The sequence below is a fragment of the Rhinoderma darwinii genome, chromosome 2, assembly GCF_050947455.1.
Source record: "Rhinoderma darwinii isolate aRhiDar2 chromosome 2, aRhiDar2.hap1, whole genome shotgun sequence".
Lineage (NCBI taxonomy): Eukaryota > Metazoa > Chordata > Amphibia > Anura > Rhinodermatidae > Rhinoderma > Rhinoderma darwinii.
In genome coordinates, this window is record NC_134688.1 from 75,973,705 (window position 1) to 75,998,239 (window position 24,535).

Genomic DNA, 24,535 nt, shown 5'->3' on the forward strand with positions numbered 1-24,535 from the left:
TATTGTGCAAACGCCATAAGACATAAAAAAAAACTATAAACATCTGGTATCGCCGTGATCGTATCGCCCCGCAGAATAAAGTGAATATGTCATTTATAGCGCACGGTGAACGCTGTAAAAAAAAAAGTATACAAAAACAATAGTAGAATTGCTGTTTATTAGTCACCACGCCACCTAAAAATGGAATAAAAACTGATCAAAAAGCCGCATGCACCCCAAGAAAACTACAATGGATTCCTCAAGGGGTCTAGTTTCCAAATTGGGGTCACTTTTGGGGGGTTTCCAATGTTTTGGCACCACAAGACCTCTTCAAACCGGACATGGTGCCTAATAAAAAAGAGGGCTCAAAATCCGCTAGGTGCTCCTTTGCTTCGGAGGCCGGTGCTTCAGTCCATTACCGCCCGAGAGCCACATGGGGGATATTTCTCTAAACTGCAGAATCTGGGCAATAAGTATTGAGTTGCGTTTCTCTGATAAATCCTTTTGTGTTATAAAAAAAATGGTATAAAAAGAGTAAATTTCACCTCTACTTTGCTCTAAATTTCTGTGAAACACCTAAAGGGTTCATAAACTTTCTAAATGCTGTTGTGAATACTTTGAGGGGTCTAGTTTCTAAAATGGGGTGTTTGATAGGGGTTTCTAATATATGGGCCCCTCAAAGCAACTTCAGAAATGAACTGGAACCTAAAAAAATAAATAAATGAGGCAATACTTCGCTTCTTACATTATACTGATAATGAGCCGTGCCCACTCCGAGATGACCCCAGTTTTGACCGTTTGTATAAACGGAGACCCCTATTAGACCGTTCCAGTGCCCGGTTTTCCCAAGCATACACCCCCGAGAAGTGTTTTTCTATTGATGAGTCCCTGGTACATTTTAAAGGGAGGGTTCAATTCCGCCAGTACCTGCCGGGTAAGAGGGCAAGGTATGGCGTGAAGATGTATAAGCTGTGAGAGTGCATCAGGGTATACCTACAGGTTTAGGATATATGAAGGAAAGGCCACCCCCAAACCAGACTGCATCCTGGACTACAATAGGTACATGGGAGGGATGGACTTGTCAAATCAAGTCCTGAAGCCCTACAGCGCCATGCGGTGTGGTATAAGAAGCTGGCCGGGCACATCATACAGATGGCTTTGTACAATGCGTATGTGCTACGTCGATGTGCAGGCCAGAGGGGAACTTTCCTGGAATTTCAAGATCTAATCTTTAGGGACCAGGAAGGGGGGGCACCCAGTACTTCTGGAAGCGAGGCCACACGCATCGTACCCGTACCAGGGCAACACTTTCCAGGAGAAGGTCCCCAAACCGGTGGAAAGGGAAAGAGTCAAAAGAGGTGCAGAGTCTGCTATAAGAGGGGGATAAGGAAGAACACAATATACCAATGTGACACGTGTCCCGAAAAACCAGGGCTCTGTATAAAAGATTGTTTTAAAATGTATCATACATCCCTTGATTTTTAATTTACCCTGATGCACTCCGCACAGCTTACCCCCCTCATCTTTCCCTTCTGAGCCCTGCCGTATGCCCAGGCAGCTGATAACAGCCACATGTAGGGTATTGTCGTACCCAGGAGAACCCACATTACAATTTAAGGGGTGTATATCTCCGGTGGCGCATGCTGGGCACACTATATTGGACACTGAAATGGCATATACATATATAAAATTGCAAATCTCACACTGCACCATCTGCTGCGCATTATCTTTTACACAGTACCTGTGGGGTCAAAATGCTCACTACACCTCTAGATGAATGTCTTAAGGGGTGTAGTTTTTAAAATGGGGTCACTTCTCGGGGGTTTCAACTGTACTGGTACCTCAGGGGCTTCTGCACACATGACTTAGCACCAGAAAAGCTCCAGTAGGCCAAATGGTGGTCCTTTCCTTCTGAGCCCTCCCATGGGCCCAAAGGGCAGTTTATCACCACAAATGGGGTATTGCCGCACTAAGGACAAATTGGGCAACAAAATGGGGTATGTTGTTCCTTGTGAAAATAAGAAATTTTGATCAAAAATGACATCTTATTGGAAAAAATATCATTTTTTTCATTTCACAGCCCAATTCAAATAGGTGCTGTGAAAAAACTGTGCGGTCAAAATGATAACAAAAACCATAAATGAATTCCTTGAGGGGTGTAGTTTCCAAAATGGGGTCACTTCTGGTGGGTTTCCATTGCTTTGATACCTCTGGGGCTCTGCAAATGCAACATGGCACCCGAAAACCAATCCAGCAAAATCTGGACTCCAACAAACACATAGCGCTCCTTTCCGTCTGAGCCCTCCCATGGGCCCAAACGGCAGTTTATCACCACAAATGGGGTATTGCCGCACTAAGGACAAATTGGGCAACAAAATGGGGTATGTTGTTCCCTGTGAAAATAAGAAATTTTGATCAAAAATGACATCTTATTGGAAAAAAAATAATTTTTTTCATTTCACAGCCCAATTCAAATAGGTGCTGTGAAAAACCTGTGCGGTCAAAATGATAACAAAAACCATAAATGAATTCCTTGAGGGGTGTAGTTTCCAAAATGGGGTCACTTCGGGTGGGTTTCCATTGCTTTGATACCTCTGGGGCTCTGCAAATGCGACATGGCACCCGAAAACCAATCCAGCAAAATCTGGACTCCAACAAACACATAGCGCTCCTTTCCTTCTGAGCCCTCCCATGGGCCCAAACGGCAGTTTATCACCACAAATGGGGTATTGCCGCACTAAGGACAAATTGGGCAACAAAATGGGGTATGTTGTTCCCTGTGAAAATAAGAAAATTTGATCAAAAATGACATTTTATTGGAAAAAATATCATTTTTTTCATTTCACAGCCCAATTCAAATAGGTGCTGTGAAAAAACTGTGCGGTCAAAATGATAACAAAAACCATAAATGAATTCCTTGAGGGGTGTAATTTCCAAAATGGGGTCACTTCTGGTGGGTTTCCATTGTTTTGATACCTCAACGCCTCTTCAAACCTGGCATGCTGCCTAAAATATATTCTAATAAAAAAGAGGCCTCAAAATGCACTAGGTGCTTCTTTGCTTCTAGGGCTTGTGTTTTAGTCCACGAGCGCAGTAGGGCCACATGTGGGACATTTCTAAAAACTGCAGAATCTGGACAATACATATTTAGTAGTGTTTCTCTGGTAAAACCTTCTCTGTTACTAAAAAAAAATTGAATAAAATTGAAATTCAGCAGAAAAAATGAAATTTGCAAATTTCATTTCCACTTTGCTTTAATTCCTGTGAAATGCCTGAAGGGTTAAAAAACTTTCTATATGCTGTTTTGAATACTTTGAGGGGTCTAGTTTTTAAAATGGGGTGTTTTATGGGGGTTTCTAATACATAGGCCCCTCAAATCCACTTCAGAACTGAACTGGCACCTTCAAAAAAAGGCTTTTGAAATTTTCTTAAGAATATGAGAAATTGCTGTTTATGTTCTAAACCTTGTAACGTCCAAGAAAAATAAAATAATGTTCAAAAAACGATGCCAATCTAAAGTAGACATATGGGAAATGTGAACTAGTAACTATTTTGGGTGGTATAACCGTCTGTTTTTCAAGCAGATGCATTTAAATTCTAAAAAATGCTATTTTTTGTAAATTTTCTCTAAATATTGCAATTTTTCACAAATAAAGACTGAATATATCGACCAAATTTTACCACGAACATGAAGCCCAAAGTGTCACGAGAAAACAATCTCAGAATCGCTTGGATAGGTTTAAGCATTCCGACGTTATTACCACATAAAGTGAAATATGTCAGATTTGAAAAATGGGCTCTGAGCCTTAAGGCCCAAACTAGGCTGCGTCCTTAAGGGGTTAAGATTTTCCTTCACTGGAACTGAGAGGACTAGGGCAATCCCTGAAAAACAACGCCATGGCATTATCCCCCCTCTAGCAAAATTTACAGTTAGCACAATGCAGTCAGTCAGGTAACGCTCTCCTGGTATTTGCAAAACCCAGACTCGTTTATCAGACTGCCGGATAGAGAAGTGTGATTCGTCACTCCACAGAGCATGTTTCCACTGCTCTAAAGTCCAGTGGTGGCGTGTTTAACTCCACTCCATTTGACACTTGGCATTGTGCTTGGTGATGTAAGGCTGGCATGCAGCTGCTTGGCCATGAAAACTCATACCACAGTTTTTGTTTTAATGTTAAAAAGGCTCTGTCACCAGTTCAATACGTCTCTATCTCCTACCTAATCTAATAAACGCTTTGATGTAGAAAACTACTGTTTTTTTTAAAACATTTATTATTGACAAAGTTCTGATCATTTTTAGATTTATGCAAATTTTTTCTAAATGCCCAACTGGGCGTTTTTTTTTTTCGTTTCACCGAGTTGGCGTTGTAAAGAACAGTGTATGACGTTGACCATTCCTTTAGAATGACCAGACATGGCCTCCAGCCATGCCAGGACGATTATCCTCCTCAGCAGCAGTCCTGGCACGGCTGGAGGCGATGTCTGGTCATTCTCCCATCACTCCGGTGAAGGAACTGCGGGAGGAAAACACGTCACGAGATCACGCTGTGCTGTGAATAAAGCTAGGCATGAATGAAGAGAAATGTATTACGCTGATTGGTCAGCGTCGTACACTTTTCTTTACAACGCCCACTTGGTGAAATGAAAAAAAAACGCCCAGTTGGGCATTTAGAAAAAATTTGTGTCAATCTAAAAATGATCAGAACTTTGTCAATAATAAACGTTTTAAAAATAAATAAATAAACAGTAGTTATCTACATCAAAGTGTTTATTAGATTAGGTAGGATATAGGGAAGTATTAAACTGGTGACATAGCCTCTTTAATGCCAGAGGAGGTTTGGAACTTTGCAGTTTTTAAGTCATCAGAGCTTTGGGAACTTGTATGTATTCGGCAACCCCACTCTGTAACTTGACGTTGTCTGCCACTTCGTGGCTGAGTTGCTGTGGTTCATAAATGCAATATACACACACGCGCACAGGTCCTTCTGCTAGTAACAAGTGGAAGACTTGCTTGCCTCCTTCAGGGCGGTGGTCTTCCGATGATCTTGCTAGGAGATCCATCAGTGCTGCCTAGGGTGCTTATTACCGATACAGGCATATTGCCAGAGTACAGCAATTTTGGCAATCAACATCAACTATGGCCTCATCCAACAGGAGTGCACAGGTGAAGACACCCCACTTACTCACCAGAATCCTGAAGGTGCACTCCATGAAGACTTGAGTTTGGCTCAGCCTGTAGTTAAATTCCCCTCTCTAGCCATCCAGTCACCTCTGTGGGAATGAGCGCAGCCGGCTAGGCATCAGAGGAAAAGCCTCATCCAATTCCATGATAAAGGGGACTGGTTGCGTGATACTTGGAAGAAGTCTTGGAGCCGGAAAAATCATATGGTCTCGTAGTACTTTCTGCCAAAATTGCGATGTCCTTAGCAACTGGGAGTCCCAAGTACTGCCAAAGAACGCCGATGTCGATAGCAACATACAGTACCTGTAATTTGCATTAGCGTCCACAATCAGGACCACAGAAAAGTACTTCTTGTAATTGAAGAATTGGAAACCTGAGTGCAGAGGCTGCTGCATGTGTATGTGCTTACTGTCAATGGCCCCAATACAGTCGAAGAAATTGGCCACAGATTGAAAGCCTGCCATGACTGTTACAAATTCTCCTCGGTTGGACTTGGCATCGCAATGGGCTGCTAAATACTGCCAGATCACGTGGCATGGTTCATCACATAGATTTGCCAAACCGTAACTGGTGGCCAAAAATCCAGAAGAAAAAGAAGAAAAAAAAAATTAGTACAACAATATTTTCATTGCTGAAAATCCTTTTTAACCAGAGCGACCAATAGTAACAATGGTCAAGAAGGCCAGAAGCTGTAAGAAAAAAAAGTAACATTTAAAAAAAAAAAAATATATATATATATATATATATATATATATATATATATATATATATATACCTCAAAGTGATGTTAGCCTCTTGGTTGCACTGATGAACCTATGCAGGGCCGGCTTTAGGATAGATGGTACCCCGTGCAAAATGATCTTTAGGCGCCCCACCCCATCATTAAAAAAAATGGCCCATAAAAAATTATAATGCCCCTTTAGTGCCCCCATACAGTATGATAATAATAATATTTAATAATATAATATAGTACAACCCCTTTAAGGACACAGCATTTTGTCCTCTGATTGTGCCCACAGTATTATGCCCCCTGTAGTACCCCTACACAGTATAATGTCAGCTTAGTGGCCCCCACACAGTATAGTGCCCCCTGTAGATTTTGCCATACAGCCTCCCTGTAGACAGTGCCATAATCCCTCACCTCCTCCGTGTAGATCGTGCCATACATCCCCCACCTCCCCCTTGTAGACAGTGCCATACAGTCCCCACCTCCCCCTTGTAGACAGTGCCTCCAAACAAAAACAAAAATAGTACTCACCTAGGCCCCGTTCCCACGACGAACTGAGCTGCTCCATGACGGGATCCTTGCGTCGGTTGGGGTGATCCTGTAGCCTAGTACAGAGTTTCCCAACCTTTTCGGACTCGAGGCAGCACTGGAAAAATTAAATTTCCTCAGGGCACGCCTACCAAAAATTGTTTTGAGAAGGACAGTAAACGTCTGAAAACAAGCACTACACTCGTAGGGTATGTTCACACACGTTTTTTGTAAGGCAAAAAAAATCTACCTCAAAATTCCTTCAGGAATTGACAGCGTTGTTTGACCTTTTCTTTTGCGGTTTTTTCTTAAGTCGTTGAAGCTAAAGCAAAAGGCGCAGGCAAAAAAGATCCCAACGGGCGACACAGATATCTGCCTCCTATTAATTTCAATCGGAGGTCAGAGGCGGAAACCACTTGAAGACCATCAGCCCCCCACTCTCAGTAATATGACCATCAGCCCGTCACTCACAGTAAAATAACCATCAGCCCGCCACTCAGTAAAATGACCATCCGCCCCCCACTCACAGTAAAATGACCATCAGCCCACCACTCACAGATTATCGCTGTAGATAGTGCCACACAGCCCCTTGTAGGTAGTGCCACACAGCCTCTTGTTGGTAGCGCCACACAGCCTCTTGTAGGTAGCGCCACACAGTCCCTTGTAGGTAGCGCCACACAGCACCCTTGTAGGTAGCGCCACACATCCCCCTTGTAGGTAGCGCCACGCAGCCCCCTTGTAGGTAGCGCCACACAGCCCCCTTGTAGGTAGCGCCACACAGCCCCCTTGTAGATAGCGCCACACAGCTCCCTTGTAGATAGCGCTACACAGCCACCTTGTAGATAGCACCACACAGCCCCATTGTAGATAGTGCCACACAGCCCCCTTGTAGATAGCGCAACACAGCCCCCTTGTAGATAGCACCACAGTCCTCTTGTAGAGAGCGCCACACAGCCCCCTGTAGAGAGCGCCACACAGCCCCCAGTAGAGAGCGCCACACAGCACCCTGTAGAGAGCGTCACACAGCCCCCTGCTAGGGAGTGCCATACAGCCCCCTGCTAGGGAGTGCCATACAGCCCCCTGTTAGGGTGTGCCATACAGCCCCCTGGTAGGGAGTGCCACACAGCCCCCTGGTAGGGAGTGCCACACAGCCCCCTGGTAGGTAGTGCCACACAGCCCACAGCCCTCTTGTTGATAGTGCCACACATCCTACAGCCCCCTTGTTGGTAGTGCCACACAGCCCACAGCCCCCTTGTAGGTAGTGCCACACAGCCCACAGCCCCTTGTAGATAGCACCCCCCTTCCTGTAGATAGCGCCACTGTAGAACCCTGAAGGAGCGGAATCCCTGTGGGGCCGGGGATTCGCATTTTCGTCATTTTAATAAGAATTTTCCATGCAGAGAATTGAAAACTGCATTGCAGAAAAATAAGTGATGTGTTGCTTTTTGACAGTTTCCACACGTGTTCCGTGTGAAAACTACATTGGGTAGCCACACGCAGATTAGCCCCATAGAATGAGGCTAATTTAATGTAGATCTGTGGCAAATGAAACCTCTAATCGCGTCCGATATCCAAGGGTCAATCCCGTATTTCTGCTGCAGATTCTCTCCAAAATCAGCAATGGATTTTTCCAATAGAAAAATCCGTTGTCTGAACATAGCCTAAAAGGGGTTGTACAGTCCCTAAAAATTGATGGCCTATCCTCAGCTGTTTTAAAGGGGCAGTAGCGGCGGTTCACAGTATTTCAACCTTCTTCCATTGAAGTGAATGGGAGAAGGCTGTAATACTGTGAGCTGCCTCTACTGCTGTGTCGGCAATTCACAGTGTGAGCAGTAAGGGAAATGAAGGGGAAGCAGCGCTCGTATGAGCGCTGCGGCCCCTTCAAAACAGCTGATCGGCGGGAGTACTGGCAGTCGGACCCAGAACGTTTTAAATATTTATGGCCTATCCTCAGGATAGGCCATCAATTTTTAGGGACTGGACAACCCCTTTAAGATCATTGATTAACTTTGTCATAATTACGACGGCAATATGCTACTACCCTGGAGAGGAGGATCAGTCATTTGTTCATTTCCTCTTTCCATCCATGTGACCGGTTCATCTTTTGAAATGCATCTGATTCTTATGATTGGGAGTACATTGAACAGATTTTATATGTTATGTTAAACACTATGTAACACTAGCTTTTGGTATCATAATTTACATAAATTAAAACATTAAAATTCCCAAATTTGCCAAACTTCCTAAAGCGATGACAAAAAATGTTTCCATGTGTAGAAGGCAGATGGTTTTATAAAAATATAATCTAGTGGTGTTACATACACCAGAGAGGAAGAAACAAATATTCCTAGAACAGTCCAGATTACATATTATAGAGCCACCTGCCTTTCAGCTTAAATTCATTTCAAACATATAAAAATCACCTCCGTGATTACTGGATGCAAGAGTCACGCTAACAAGATGCATTCGATCTTTTGATCTACATATAGATGAAGTCAGGGCAGTGGGTGTTCATTGTTCCTCTGATGTTATAAATGGGACCACACAACTTGCATGGCAGGACAAATACATTTTAACATTTTCATAGCTAAAAGAGGTTTTAAAAAAAGGAATCAAAGGAATTGCTGAGTAATTTGAAGCTAAGGGTTTCATCAAGGATAATTAGGAGCAATGAAGACCATTAAGGATACAGTTCCCAGTCTACTTCAGACTTCAGTTATTATGGTCTTCATTATGTAAAATAAAACAGTGTGATTAATCACCCCATGCATAGAAAAAAGTAGCGTAGTATTTCTTGATGCGCATGAACAAGCAAGCAAAGTATTCAGGATGTGTCTAAAGTCTCCCCCTGATCTGGTCCAGCTTCGCTCCTTGATCTTGAAAAATATTTTTAACTGTTTAAAGGCTACTACGTACACCTTTGAAAACGTGTTATATATATATATATATATATATATATATATATATATATATATATGTGTATGTATATGAAGAGAGAGAGAGAGAGAGACAGAGAAGAAGAATGCTGCACAGTTTCTGTGGTCGGGTGCAAATCGATCCTCCCAGACTCAGGCTATGAGTCAAAAAGATTCCAATGGCAAAAGAACTGAATCCGTCAGGTCAGCAGCAGTCAGTGGCGTAACTACCACAGTAGCAGCTGTAGCGGCTGCTACGGGGCCCGCGGCTTGAGGTGACCCATGCCGCCAGCCGACACGCCCCCCCCCCCCCGGTGGCGCCGCTAGCAGCCGTTATGGCTGCTACAGCAGTAGCGCCGCTACTATGGGGCCCGCGCTGCCGAGCCTCCAACAAGTATGGGCCGGGCGACACAGGTACTCTCATGTCTGTAGGCATCGCTAGCACCGGAGGGGGCCCCGGTGCTAGCGACTACCAAATACATGCACTAGTGCTGAATGGCCGGACATGCCCGACCATTCAGCGCCTTACAATGATGCTGATTAGATAGCGGCGCGATGACGTAATCGCGCCGCTTCCATACTTGAAAGGCCCTGATTGACAGGGCAAGTCATTCTGGCCCGCCAATCAGCGTCATTGGACGACGCTCGTTCAGCTCCTGCAGACCTGCTCAGAAGAGAGCAGATCTGCATCGCCAGCGAACAGGAATGGGATCATGTGAGTATGTAAAGTTTTTTTGTTGTTTTTCTCTCATAAAACTGTTAATGGCATTATCTATAGTGAGGGCTTTATCTACAGGGGGGTCATCTATATGTGGGCCACTATATACAGGGGGGGCTATATGTTGGAATGTGGGGCACTAGCTACAGGGGTGGTCTGTATGTGGGGATGTGGGGCCCAATCTACAGGGGGGGTCTATATGTGGGGATGTGGGCCACTATATACAGGGGGGTCTATATGTGGGCCACTATCTACAGGGGGAGTCTATATGTGGGGCACTATATACAGGGTGGTCTATATGTGGTGCACTATATACAGGGGGAGCTATATGTGATACACTATACAGGGGTGGGCTATATGTAGAGCTCTATCTATAGGGGAGCTATTTTTTAGGGCACTTTCTATAGGGGTGGGCTATATGTGGGACACTATATACAGGGGTGGGTTACCTGTGGGGTACTAGCAACAGGGTGGCTATATGTAGGGCACTGTCTACAGAGGTGGGCTATACATGGAGCACTACCTATAGGAGAAGCTATATGTAAGGCAGCACGGTGGCTATGGGGGCACTATCTACAGGGGGCACAGTGTGTGTGTGTGTGTGTGTGTGTGTGTGTGTGTGTGTGTGTGTGTGTGACACAGTGTATGGTACTATTATAATCAGGGACACAGTGTATGGCGCTATTATAGTTAGAGGTGCAAGAGGTGTTGAGAATTTTGACTTTGTTTATAGGTGCAGAAATGTTTTAGAAGTGAAGCTGAAGACATCTGAGCGGAAAACTGCAGAAATGGGTCATGGGCGGTAGAAATCCATCATAGATGTCTGGACCGGAGGGAGAAGAAAAGAACTCAAATCTGAGACGCCACCGGTGAGTCACTTAATGTAAATGTTTATTCTGCCTCTAATCATCACTGTAGTCACTGTATGCTCTGCAGCGAGATGATTATGATATGATTTTTTTTGTGAAACAGCATCTCCCAGCATATCTGGTTTGGGCCATGCTGGGAGCTGTAGTTTTACGCCGTACAAAGCTATATGGCAGGGGTTGCACTGAATTGAGCTGTATTTGTCCTGGTGTTGTATATATGTACTGATCTTGGTTCTGATGCAGTATGTAAGTACTGAGCTTGGTTCTGATGCTGTATATACGTATGAGATTGGTTTTGGTTCTGTATATATATGTACTGAGCTTGGTTCTGGGGATGTATTTATGTACTGAGGTTTGTTCTGGTGCTGTATTTATGTGCTGAGGTTGGTTCTGGTTCTGGTGCTGTATATATGTACTGAGCTTGGTTCTAGTGCTGTATTTATGTACTGAGGTTGGTCTTGGTTCTGTATTTATGTACTGAGGTTGGTTCTGGTGCTGTATATATGTATGGGCTTTGTTCTAGTGCTGTATTTATGTACTGAGCTTGGTACTAGTGCTGTATATATGTACTGAGCTTTGTTCTGGTGCTATATATATGTTAGAGCTTTGTTCTTGTGCTGTATTTATGTACTGAGCTTTGTTCTGGTGCTGTCTATATGTACTTAGCTTGGTTTTAGTGCTGTATTTATGTACTGATCTTGGTTGTGGTACTGTATTTATGTACTGAGCTTGGTTGTGGTACTGTATATATGTCAGAGCTTGGTTCTGGATCTGTAGTTTATATAGGATATATATGTATAATAACCAAATTGCAGGGCAGATGAAATTGTTCTCAATTCATTGTATATTTAATGGGAATCTGTCAGGTAGTTTTAACCCCTTGAACCGCCACCATGCGGTAATACATGACCTGACAATATTTTCAAACATTCCCTTGTATGTTTTTTTTCAGATGCAGAAAAATTCTTAAAATCCACTTTAAAACTACGCACACTATATGCTAATTACTCATTAGAGGGTCATGGGGCAGTGCCGCTATCCTGAAGAGTCACATAGTCCTGCCTCCAAACCCACCTCTCCATGTTTTAGTGACATCTCCCTGGCTGATACAACTTTCTCGGATGTGTGGCACTATACATAAGGGGGAGCTGTGTGGCACTATACACAAGGGGGAGCTGTGTGGCACTATACAAAGGGGGGAGCTGTGTGGCACTATACACAAGGGGGAGCTGTGTGGCATTATACACTTGGGGCAACTGTATGCCACTATTTACAAGGGGGAGGGCTGTGGCTCTATCTACAGGGGGCTGAGTGTGGCGCAATCTACGGGGGTTTGTGGGTGGCACTTTCTTCTAAGGGGGGGCTGTGCTACACTTTCTACTAAGGGGGCTGTGTGGCACTATATACAGTGGGAGCTGTATAGCGCTATATACAGTGGGGGCTTTATGGCAATATCTACAGGGGGGCTGTATGGCACTATCTACAAGGGGGAGGTGGGGGCGCTATCTACAAATAGGGTGTGACACTGTTTATAGGCAGGGCTATACAGGGCCGATTCTAGTTTTTCTGCTGCCTGAGGCGAAAATGGAAATGGCGCCCCCCCCTCCACACAAAAAAAATAAATAAAAATAAATTGTAAGTAAGAAACAACTTGTAAAACGAAACAAAAAAATTAAAGCTGTGTGAACAAAAAAATACATTAGGGCCTGTTCACATCACCGTTCGCTTCCGTTACGAGGTTCTGTCGGGTGAACCCCGCAACGGAAAGTGAAAGTGACAGCACAGCTACCGTTTCAGTCACCATTGATCTCAATGTTGATGGAAACATCGCTAATGGCTTCCGTTCATCACCATTCCAGCTGGTTTCCGGTTTTCCGACGGAATCAATAGCGGAGTCGACTACGGAACGGAACGGAATCGAACGGTGATGTGAACAGGCCCTTATTGAACATCATTATTATAAACTGCTAGGTCTCATAATGCTACAGGCAATTGTGTAGTAAATATCCCTATACAGTCCGTATCCCTTTACAGTCAGTATAGTAACACATGCGGCACTTTACAGTCAGTATAGTAACGCATGCTGCACTTTGCAGTCAGTATAGTAACGCACGCTGCACTTTACAGTCAGTATAGTAACACATGCGGCACTTTACAGTCAGTATAGTAACACATGCGGCACTTTACAGTCAGTATAGTAACACATGCGGCACTTTACAGTCAGTATAGTAACACATGCGGCACTTTACAGTCAGTATAGTAACACATGCTGCTCTTTACAGTCCGTATAGTAACGCCTGCTGCACTGTACAGTCAGTATAGTAACACATGCTGCACTTTACAGTCAGTATAGTAACGCACGCTGCACTTTACAGTCAGTATAGTAACGCATGCTGCACTTTACAGTCAGTATAGTAACGCACGCTGCACTTTACAGTCAGTATAGTAACGCACGCTGCACTTTACAGCCAGTATAGTAACGCACGCTGCACTTTACAGTCAGTATAGTAACGCACGCTGCTCTTTACAGTCAGTATAGTAACACATGCTGCACTTTACAGTCAGTATAGTAACGCACGCTGCACTTTACAGTCAGTATAGTAACGCACGCTGCTCTTTACAGTCAGTATAGTAACACACGCTGCACTTTACAGCCAGTATAGTAACGCACGCTGCACTTTACAGTCAGTATAGTAACGCACGCTGCACTTTACAGTCAGTATAGTAACGCACGCTGCACTTTACAGTCAGTATAGTAACACACGCTGCTCTTTACAGTCAGTATAGTAACGCTTGCTGCACTTTACAGTCAGTATAGTAACGCACGCTGCACTTTACAGTCAGTATAGTAACGCACGCTGCACTTTACAGTCAGTATAGTAACACATGCTGCTCTTTACAGTCAGTATATTAACTCATGCTGCTCTTTACAGTCAGTATAGTAACGCCTGCTGCACTTTACAGTCAGTATAGTAACACATGCTGCTCTTTACAGTCAGTATAGTAACGCATGCTGCACTTTACAGTCAGTATAGTAACGCACGCTGCACTTTACAGTCAGTATAGTAACACATGCGGCACTTTACAGTCAGTATAGTAACATGCGGCACTTTACAGTCAGTATAGTAACACATGCGGCACTTTACAGTCAGTATAGTAACGCCTGCTGCACTTTACAGTTAGTATAGTAACACATGCTGCTCTTTACAGTCAGTATAGTAACGCATGCTGCTCTTTACAGTCAGTATAGTAACGCATGCAGCACTTTACAGTCAGTATAGTAACGCACGCTGCACTTTACAGTCAGTATAGTAACGCACGCTGCACTTTACAGTCAGTATAGTAACACACGCTGCACTTTACAGTCAGTATAGTAACACATGCTGCTCTTTACAGTCAGTATAGTAACGCCTGCTGCACTTTAGTCAGTATAGTAACACATGCTGCTCTTTACAGTCAGTATAGTAACACATGCTGCTCTTTACAGTCAGTATAGTAACGCCTGCTGCACTTTAGTCAGTATAGTAACACATGCTGCTCTTTACAGTCAGTATAGTAACACATGCTGCTCTTTACAGTCAGTATAGTAACACATGCGGCACTTTACAGTCAGTATAGTAACGCACGCTGCACTTTACAGTCAGTATAGTAACGCCTGCTGCACTTTACAGTCAGTATAGTAACACATGCTGCTCTTTACAGTCAGTATAGTAACACACGCTGCTCTTTACAGTCAGTATAGTAACGCACGCTGCACTTTACAGTCAGTATAGTAACACACGCTGCTCTTTACAGTCAGTATAGTAACGCATGCTGCACTTTACAGTCAGTATAGTAACACACGCTGCTCTTTACAGTCAGTATAGTAACGCACGCTGCACTTTACAGTCAGTATAGTAACACACGCTGCACTTTACAGTCAGTATAGTAACACATGCTGCTCTTTACAGTCAGTATAGTAACGCCTGCTGCACTTTAGTCAGTATAGTAACACATGCTGCTCTTTACAGTCAGTATAGTAACACATGCTGCTCTTTACAGTCAGTATAGTAACGCCTGCTGCACTTTAGTCAGTATAGTAACACATGCTGCTCTTTACAGTCAGTATAGTAACACATGCTGCTCTTTACAGTCAGTATAGTAACACATGCGGCACTTTACAGTCAGTATAGTAACGCACGCTGCACTTTACAGTCAGTATAGTAACGCCTGCTGCACTTTACAGTCAGTATAGTAACACATGCTGCTCTTTACAGTCAGTATAGTAACACACGCTGCTCTTTACAGTCAGTATAGTAACGCACGCTGCACTTTACAGTCAGTATAGTAACACACGCTGCTCTTTACAGTCAGTATAGTAACGCATGCTGCACTTTACAGTCAGTATAGTAACGCACGCTGCACTTTACAGTCAGTATAGTAACACATGCGGCACTTTACAGTCAGTATAGTAACACATGCGGCACTTTACAGTCAGTATAGTAACACATGCGGCACTTTACAGTCAGTATAGTAACACATGCTGCTCTTTACAGTCAGTATAGTAACGCCTGCTGCACTGTACAGTCAGTATAGTAACACATGCTGCTCTTTACAGTCAGTATAGTAACACATGCTGCTCTTTACAGTCAGTATAGTAACGCATGCTGCTCTTTACAGTCAGTATAGTAACGCATGCGGCACTTTACAGTCAGTATAGTAACGCACGCTGCACTTTACAGTCAGTATAGTAACGCACGCTGCACTTTACAGTCAGTATAGTAACGCCTGCTGGTCTTTACAGTCAGTATAGTAACGCCTGCTGCACTTTACAGTCAGTATAGTAACACATGCTGCTCTTTACAGTCAGTATAGTAACACATGCTGCTCTTTACAGTCAGTATAGTAACGCCTGCTGCACTTTAGTCAGTATAGTAACACATGCTGCTCTTTACAGTCAGTATAGTAACACATGCTGCTCTTTACAGTCAGTATCGTAACACATGCGGCACTTTACAGTCAGTATAGTAACGCACGCTGCACTTTACAGTCAGTATAGTAACGCCTGCTGCACTTTACAGTCAGTATAGTAACACATGCTGCTCTTTACAGTCAGTATAGTAACACACGCTGCTCTTTACAGTCAGTATAGTAACGCACGCTGCACTTTACAGTCAGTATAGTAACACACGCTGCTCTTTACAGTCAGTATAGTAACGCATGCTGCACTTTACAGTCAGTATAGTAACGCACGCTGCACTTTACAGTCAGTATAGTAACACATGCGGCACTTTACAGTCAGTATAGTAACACATGCGGCACTTTACAGTCAGTATAGTAACACATGCGGCACTTTACAGTCAGTATAGTAACACATGCTGCTCTTTACAGTCAGTATAGTAACGCCTGCTGCACTGTACAGTCAGTATAGTAACACATGCTGCTCTTTACAGTCAGTATAGTAACGCATGCTGCACTTTACAGTCAGTATAGTAACGCACGCTGCACTTTACAGTCAGTATAGTAACAAATGCGGCACTTTACAGTCAGTATAGTAACACATGCGGCACTTTACAGTCAGTATAGTAACACATGCTGCTCTTTACAGTCAGTATAGTAACGCCTGCTGCACTGTACAGTCAGTATAGTAACACATGCTGCTCTTTACAGTCAGTATAGTAACGCATGCTGCACTTTACAGTCAGTATAGTAACGCACGCTGCACTTTACAGTCAGTATAATAACGCACGCTGCACTTTACAGCCAGTATAGTAACGCACGCTGCACTTTACAGTCAGTATAGTAACGCACGCTGCACTTTACAGCCAGTATAGTAACGCACGCTGCACTTTACAGTCAGTATAGTAACGCACGCTGCACTTTACAGTCAGTATAGTAACACATGCTGCACTTTACAGTCAGTATAGTAACGCATGCTGCTCTTTACAGTCAGTATAGTAACGCACGCTGCACTTTACAGTCAGTATAGTAACGCACGCTGCACTTTACAGTCAGTATAGTAACGCACGCTGCACTTTACAGTCAGTATAGTAACACATGCTGCTCTTTACAGTCAGTATATTAACTCATGCTGCTCTTTACAGTCAGTATAGTAACGCCTGCTGCACTTTACAGTCAGTATAGTAACACATGCTGCTCTTTACAGTCAGTATAGTAACGCATGCTGCACTTTACAGTCAGTATAGTAACGCACGCTGCACTTTACAGTCAGTATAGTAACACATGCGGCACTTTACAGTCAGTATAGTAACATGCGGCACTTTACAGTCAGTATAGTAACACATGCGGCACTTTACAGTCAGTATAGTAACGCCTGCTGCACTTTACAGTCAGTATAGTAACACATGCTGCTCTTTACAGTCAGTATAGTAACGCATGCTGCTCTTTACAGTCAGTATAGTAACGCATGCGGCACTTTACAGTCAGTATAGTAACGCACGCTGCACTTTACAGTCAGTATAGTAACGCACGCTGCACTTTACAGTCAGTATAGTAACGCCTGCTGCTCTTTACAGTCAGTATAGTAACGCCTGCTGCACTTTACAGTCAGTATAGTAACACATGCTGCTCTTTACAGTCAGTATAGTAACACATGCTGCTCTTTACAGTCAGTATAGTAACGCCTGCTGCACTTTAGTCAGTATAGTAACACATGCTGCTCTTTACAGTCAGTATAGTAACACATGCTGCTCTTTACAGTCAGTATAGTAACACATGCGGCACTTTACAGTCAGTATAGTAACGCACGCTGCACTTTACAGTCAGTATAGTAACGCCTGCTGCACTTTACAGTCAGTATAGTAACACATGCTGCTCTTTACAGTCAGTATAGTAACACACGCTGCTCTTTACAGTCAGTATAGTAACGCACGCTGCACTTTACAGTCAGTATAGTAACACACGCTGCTCTTTACAGTCAGTATAGTAACGCATGCTGCACTTTACAGTCAGTATAGTAACGCACGCTGCACTTTACAGTCAGTATAGTAACACATGCGGCACTTTATAGTCAGTATAGTAACACATGCGGCACTTTACAGTCAGTATAGTAACACATGCGGCACTTTACAGTCAGTATAATAACACATGCTGCTCTTTACAGTCAGTATAGTAACGCCTGCTGCACTGTACAGTCAGTATAGTAACACATGCTGCTCTTTACAGTCAGTATAGTAACGCATGCTGCACTTTACAGTCAGTATAGTAACGCACGCTGCACTTTACAGCCAGTATAGTAACGCACGCTGCACTTTACAGCCAGTATAGTAACGCACGCTGCACTTTACAGTCAGTATAGTAACGCACGCTGCACTGTACAGTCAGTATAGTAACGCATGCTGCTCTTTACAGTCAGTATAGTAACGCACGCTGCACTTTACAGTCAGTATAGTAACGCACGCTGCACTTTACAGTCAGTATAGTAACGCACGCTGCACTTTACAGCCAGTATAGTAACGCACGCTGCACTTTACAGTCAGTATAGTAACGCACGCTGCACTTTACAGTCAGTATAGTAACGCATGCTGCTCTTTACAGTCAGTATAGTAACGCACGCTGCACTTTACAGTCAGTATAGTAACGCACGCTGCACTTTACAGTCAGTATAGTAACGCACGCTGCACTTTACAGTCAGTATAGTAACACATGCTGCTCTTTACAGTCAGTATATTAACTCATGCTGCTCTTTACAGTCAGTATAGTAACGCCTGCTGCACTTTACAGTCAGTATAGTAACACATGCTGCTCTTTACAGTCAGTATAGTAACGCATGCTGCACTTTACAGTCAGTATAGTAACACATGCGGCACTTTACAGTCAGTATAGTAACATGCGGCACTTTACAGTCAGTAAAGTAACACATGCGGCACTTTACAGTCAGTATAGTAACGCCTGCTGCACTTTACAGTCAGTATAGTAACACATGCTGCTATTTACAGTCAGTATAGTAACGCATGCTGCTCTTTACAGTCAGTATAGTAACGCATGCGGCACTTTACAGTCAGTATAGTAACGCACGCTGCACTTTACAGTCAGTATAGTAACGCACGCTGCACTTTACAGTCAGTATAGTAACGCCTGCTGCTCTTTACAGTCAGTATAGTAACGCCTGCTGCACTTTACAGTCAGTATAGTAACACATGCTGCTCTTTACAGTCAGTATAGTAACACATGCTGCTCTTTACAGTCAGTATAGTAACGCCTGCTGCACTTTAGTCAGTATAGTAACACATGCTGCTCTTTACAGTCAGTATAGTAACACATGCTGCTCTTTACAGTCAGTATAGTAACACATGCGGCACTTTACAGTCAGTATAGTAACGCACGCTGCACTTTACAGTCAGTATAGTAACGCCTGCTGCACTTTACAGTCAGTATAGTAACACATGCTGCTCTTTACAGTCAGTATAGTAACGCACACTGCTCTTTACAGTCAGTATAGTAACGCACGCTGCACTTTACAGTCAGTATAGTAACACACGCTGCTCTTTACAGTCAGTATAGTAACGCATGCTGCACTTTATAGTCAGTATAGTAACGCACGCTGCACTTTACAGTCAGTATAATAACACATGCGGCACTTTACAGTCAGTATAGTAACACATGCGGCACTTTACAGTCAGTATAGTAACACATGCGGCACTTTACAGTCAGTATAGTAACACATGCTGCTCTTTACAGTCAGTATAGTAACGCCTGCTGCACTTTACAGTCAGTATAGTAACGCATGCTGCTCTTTACAGTCAGTATAGTAACGCATGCTGCACTTTACAGTCAGTATAGTAACGCACGCTGCACTTTACAGTCAGTATAGTAACGCATGCTGCACTTTACAGTCAGTATAGTAACGCACGCTGCACTTTACAGTCAGTATAGTAACGCACGCTGCACTTTACAGCCAGTATAGTAACGCACGCTGCACTTTACAGTCAGTATAGTAACGCACGCTGCACTTTACAGCCAGTATAGTAACGCATGCTGCACTTTACAGTCAGTATAGTAACGCACGCTGCACTTTACAGTCAGTATAGTAACACATGCTGCTCTTTACAGTCAGTATAGTAACACATGCTGCTCTTTACAGTCAGTATAGTAACGCCTGCTGCACTTTACAGTCAGTATAGTAACACATGCTGCTCTTTACAGTCAGTATAGTAACGCATGCTGCACTTTACAGTCAGTATAGTAACGCACGCTGCACTTTACAGTCAGTATAGTAACGCACGCTGCACTTTACAGTCAGTACAGTAACACACGCTGCTCTTTACAGTCAGTATAGTAACGCACGCTGCACTTTACAGTCAGTATAGTAACGCATGCTGCTCTTTACAGTCAGTATAGTAACACACGCTGCTCTTTACAGTCAGTATAGTAACGCACGCTGCACTTTAGTCAGTATAGTAACGCACGCTGCACTTTACAGTCAGTATAGTAACACATGCTGCTCTTTACAGTCAGTATAGTAACGCCTGCTGCACTTTACAGTCAGTATAGTAACACATGCGGCACTTTACAGTCAGTATAGTAACATGCGGCACTTTACAGTCAGTATAGTAACGCACGCTGCACTTTACAGTCAGTATAGTAACGCACGCTGCACTTTACAGTCAGTATAGTAACGCACGCTGCACTTTACAGCCAGTATAGTAACGCACGCTGCACTTTACAGTCAGTATAGTAACGCACGCTGCACTTTACAGCCAGTATAGTAACGCATGCTGCACTTTACAGTCAGTATAGTAACGCACGCTGCACTTTACAGTCAGTATAGTAACACATGCTGCTCTTTACAGTCAGTATAGTAACACATGCTGCTCTTTACAGTCAGTATAGTAACGCCTGCTGCACTTTACAGTCAGTATAGTAACACATGCTGCTCTTTACAGTCAGTATAGTAACGCATACTGCACTTTACAGTCAGTATAGTAACGCACGCTGCACTTTACAGTCAGTATAGTAACGCACGCTGCACTTTACAGTCAGTACAGTAACACACGCTGCTCTTTACAGTCAGTATAGTAACGCACGCTGCACTTTAAAGTCAGTATAGTAACGCATGCTGCTCTTTACAGTCAGTATAGTAACACACGCTGCTCTTTACAGTCAGTATAGTAACGCACGCTGCACTTTAGTCAGTATAGTAACGCACGCTGCACTTTACAGTCAGTATAGTAACACATGCTGCTCTTTACAGTCAGTATAGTAACGCCTGCTGCACTTTACAGTCAGTATAGTAACACATGCGGCACTTTACAGTCAGTATAGTAACATGCGGCACTTTACAGTCAGTATAGTAACGCACGCTGCACTTTACAGTCAGTATAGTAACGCCTGCTGCTCTTTACAGTCAGTATAGTAACGCACGCTGCACTTTACAGTCAGTATAGTAACGCATGCTGCACTTTACAGTCAGTATAGTAACGCACGCTGCACTTTACAGTCAGTATAGTAACGCATGCTGCACTTTACAGTCAGTATAGTAACGCACGCTGCACTTTACAGTCAGTATAGTAACGCATGCTGCACTTTACAGTCAGTATAGTAACACATGCTGCACTTTACAGTCAGTATAGTAACGCACGCTGCACTTTACAGTCAGTATAGTAACGCATGCTGCTCTTTACAGTCAGTATAGTAACACATGCGGCACTTTACAGTCAGTATAGTAACGCACGCTGCACTTTACAGTCAGTATAGTAACGCATGCTGCTCTTTACAGTCAGTATAGTAACACATGCGGCACTTTACAGTCAGTATAGTAACGCATGCTGCTCTTTACAGTCAGTATAGTAACACATGCTGCACTTTACAGTCAGTATAGTAACGCACGCTGCACTTCACAGTCAGTATAGTAACACATGCGGCACTTTACAGTCAGTATAGTAACACATGCTGCACTTTACAGTCAGTATAGTAACGCACGCTGCACTTTACAGTCAGTATAGCAACGCACGCTGCACTTTACAGTCAGTATAGTAACGCACGCTGCACTTTACAGTCAGTATAGTAACGCACGCTGCACTTTACAGTCAGTATAGTAACGCACGCTGCACTTTACAGTCAGTATAGTAACACATGCTGCACTTTACAGTCAGTATAGTAACGCATGCTGCACTTTACAGTCAGTATAGTAACGCACGCTGCACTTTACAGTCAGTATAGTAACACATGCGGCACTTTACAGTCAGTATAGTAACACATGCTGCACTTTACAGTCAGTATAGTAACGCACGCTGCACTTTACAGTCAGTATAGCAACGCACGCTGCACTTTACAGTCAGTATAGTAACGCACGCTGCACTTTACAGTCAGTATAGTAACGCACGCTGCACTTTACAGTCAGTATAGTAACGCACGCTGCACTTTACAGTCAGTATAGTAACACATGCTGCACTTTACAGTCAGTATAGTAACGCATGCTGCACTTTACAGTCAGTATAGTAACGCACGCTGCACTTTACAGTCAGTATAGTAACACATGCTGCACTTTACAGTCAGTATAGTAACGCACGCTGCACTTTACAGTCAGTATAGTAACGCACGCTGCACTTTACAGTCAGTATAGTAACGCATGTTGCACTTTACAGTCAGTATAGTAACACATGCTGCACTTTACAGTCAGTATAGTAACGCATGTTGCACTTTACAGTCAGTATAGTAACGCCTGCTGCACTTTACAGTCAGTATAGTAACGCACGCTGCACTTTACAGTCAGTATAGTAACGCACGCTGCACTTTACAGTCAGTATAGTAACACATGCTGCACTTTACAGTCAGTATAGTAACGCACGCTGCACTTTACAGTCAGTATAGTAACACATGCGGCACTTTACAGTCAGTATAGTAACGCATGCTGCACTTGCTTTCTGTCCACGTCTGTTGGATCTGTACAACCAATCCGTAATATTTGTAAACAGAAACTGCACAGACCAGACTAGGAATGAATGTGATCATCGAGCCAGTAATATAATCAGAAAACTATTCACTGCATGTTCAGGTCTTAAAGGGGTTGTCCCAAGATTAAATGTTATCCCCTCTCTACAGGATAGGAGATAACATTCTGATCAGTGGGGGTCCCTCGTACCCCTGAGTTAATGATGCTGCAGGTCAAGCATACACCCTGCCGCTCCAGTTACTCAGGGGTACAAGGGACCACCGTTCCAGTTATCAGTGGGGGTCCCAGTAGTTGGACCCCCACCGATCAGCATGTTATGTCCTGTCCTGTCCTGTAGACAGGGGATAACATTTAATCTTGGAACAACCCCTTTAACTGCAAGGGGCAAAAATGTATATTTAGAAAAAAGGCACATGGAACAGTAGCAAAGCAAAAAATAAACTGCGCACAACCTATAAATAAATATGTACCAGCAGTGTATATACCGCATAGATCCATATATAGCAGCAGCGAATATACCGCAGATATATATACCAGTAGTGAATGTTATCAGCCACAGTCCGCCCTTCTCCTCCTCCTCTCATCCAATAACATGTGGAGGCTGAGCAGAGGTGCAGAGTTGCCATACTCACTCGTTAGACGCGCTCTCTGTATCGTGGTCCGCAGGGGCGTGCGCTTCTCCGCTGCAAGCTCAGTTGTGAACTTGTGATATTCTGCACACAGGGGCGGATATAGGATTGAAATCTAGGGCAGGGGTGGAAAAAACACAAACTGTGAACAGACCATATTTTCCCCCCTCCTCCCCCTAACACCACCCATATTGAACTCTGTCACCTGTTAACGGAAAAATCATCTGTCAGAAGTAAAAATGTTTCCCCGATGAGTACAAGAAAGCCCCACCTGGGAATTAGACTTTCTTGTACTCCACAATGGGGAAACATTTTTTCCCTCTGGCGGATGACTTTTCAGTTGACAGGAAGCAGAGTTACATGAAGGGAAATTATTTTTCCTTGACCTCTAGTTTCTATTGTGGCGCAGGGGAGAAAAAAGTATAGGTTTTATATTTGTAATACTGCTAACTTTTATTTTTTTTCTATGTTCGGCTGGACCATTTAGAGTCAGGGTATGTTCACACGAGGGCGTCCGTTACGGCTGAAATTACGGGGATGTTTCAGCCTGAAAACATCCCCGTAATTTCAGCCGTAACGGCATGTGCAGGCGCTTGAACGCCGCGTCCATTACGGGCGTAATTAGCGCTGCTATTCATTGGAGTCAATGAATAACGGCTCCAATTACGGCCAAAGAAGTGACAGGTCACTTCTTTGACGCGGGCGTCTATTTACGCGCCGTCTTTTGACAGCGGCGCGTAAATTACGCCTCGTGTGAACAGACAAACGTCTGCCCATTGCTTTCAATGGGCAGATGTTTGTCAGCGCTATTGAGGCGCTATTTTCGGACGTAATTCGGGGCAAAAACGCCCGAATTACGTCCGTAAATAGGCCGTGTGAACATACCCTAAGGGTATGTGCACACGTAGTGACCAAAAACGTCTGAAAATACGGAGCTGTTTTCAAGGGAAAACAGCCCCTGATTTTCAGACGTTTTTTGAGCAACTCACGTTTTTCGCTGCGTTTTTTACGTCCGTTTTTGGAGCTGTTTTCATTGGAGTCTATGAGAAAACGGCTCCAAAAACGTCCAAAGAAGTGTCCTGCACTTCTTTGACG

The 24,535-nt window shown here is 43.7% G+C and overlaps 1 long non-coding RNA gene across 1 annotated transcript in view; it reads right to left on the reverse strand.

The window, feature by feature from the left end:
- The window catches only part of LOC142740634 (uncharacterized), a 94,832-nt gene that overhangs the window by 69,113 nt on the left and 1,184 nt on the right, over positions 1 to 24,535 (reverse strand). Inside the window, exon 2 of the long non-coding RNA XR_012880826.1 lies at positions 23,444 to 23,555. This is a non-coding gene — a long non-coding RNA (uncharacterized LOC142740634). The remainder of the gene's footprint in view (positions 1 to 23,443; positions 23,556 to 24,535) is intronic.